The following is a 1,492-nucleotide window of genomic DNA, read 5'->3' as shown; positions in this document are numbered from 1 at the left end:
GGAGAAAATAATATACCTATATACTCTGGAAGGATAAATAGTCCTTCCACATCTGTCTGAGGTCCAGGTATTTTATCTAAGTTTTGGGACTGAGACATCAAACTCTGCATTGACCTTTCTGATGTCTTCTGAGGTCTATCTAATTCTACTGGGGTCCTCCACTTTGTGCTCCAGTTAATTTTTTCTCAGTAGGGAGAAGCATTTAATGGATATCTCAAGAGTTTGTAAGACAGGCTCCTGGTGCTCCTACTACTGCTGATAGTCTATCAAGGTTCTCTTCCAGATTGAGAGGGAGGAATTGAAAATTAGAATCTGCAGAAAAGATATTGCTTCCTGGAAAGATAGGGATCACTGCTTGGCTTTGGGTCCTATTTGGACTATTGTTATCTGGGGACAGTAGAGCATAGCTGACAGTTCTGCCCAGGGAAAATCAGTTTGTTTTCTGTCCCAGGACTATGTCAATCTAGGGGGCACTGGAGAGTAGCAAGTTTTGGTGCTTGTGCCATAAAGTGTAGAATTGGTGGCAGTTTGGTATTCAGGTAAGAATTCTGGGCCTGGTGGGTTGGAGCTTGGAAATCTTGGGAGAGGTTTCAGGTCATTCCAAAGGCAGATAACTATGTGTTCAGAGGATCTGTGCTTCTCTTTGTCTTGTTGTTAGGAATGTTAGGAGTGTGGAAAGAGACTGCAGTTCATCCTGGCCACTTGGTACATCTTCTGCAGCTTGGAAACACATACACCACCTTAGCTGTACTGTTCTGACTAGGTATGAGCTCTCAGCACGGTCTGGCCATGGGAAAGCATTGAAGACCTGGGAGCTACAGAATTTGACAAGATCAGCCAATGTAGTTTGTGTCAGGCTTTATATTATCAGCAGAATTACATTCCTTAGTCCCAGAATCTCCAACTAAAGGAGTCCATAGAAATACTTCTCTCCGTGGCACCATTTCCAGGCCCACTCTTCAGGTCATGTTCCCACCTGGACCAAAGAATGCTTTAGGAGTATGGCTTCTGTTCTTTGGGCCACAGAGGGATGGCTAGGATTAGCTGGCCAGCCCTTATGTTTACCCTGATTGGAGAATTTGGAAACCTGTTGGAGAATTGGAGTTTCCAGATGAGGAGGACTTCAATGTTGGGGGATGACCCAACACCCCCTGCTTTGACTTTGTGTTTTCATAGAGACAGTCACTCACTGGAGGATTATTGGGGCTCATTGATTGAACTGCTGAGTTTGGCATCACAAATTGAGTTCCCTGTGGGCTGCAGGAGGAACAGTTGAGTAGGGCAGCAGCAGTGGTTGCTGCTTCCACCTGTATGCATATTCCTTTCTGATTTTCTCTGCTGTGGGAGTGAGGCCTACAGTTTCAGAATTCTCTGGAAGTGCTCATGCTGCCAAAGGAAATCCTTGCCTCTTCAGAACACACAATACATTACAGGGTTCCCACATTACAGTGCTAATCTTGAAGGTACATTCAGGAAGGAACCCCTTCTTCAA

At 45.0% G+C, this 1,492-nt stretch overlaps 1 pseudogene; it reads right to left on the bottom strand.

Annotated features, from left to right (window-relative positions):
• Positions 1-590: 590 nt before the first annotated feature.
• LOC122150800 lies at positions 591-1,211 on the bottom strand (annotated as a pseudogene).
• Positions 1,212-1,492: the final 281 nt, after the last annotated feature.

This window comes from Orycteropus afer, unplaced genomic scaffold (assembly GCF_000298275.1).
Source record: "Orycteropus afer afer isolate SDZICR_OR568_19922 unplaced genomic scaffold, OryAfe1.0 scaffold00242, whole genome shotgun sequence".
Taxonomy (NCBI): Eukaryota; Metazoa; Chordata; class Mammalia; order Tubulidentata; family Orycteropodidae; genus Orycteropus; species Orycteropus afer.
This window is presented reverse-complemented; position numbering and strand designations above follow the sequence as displayed.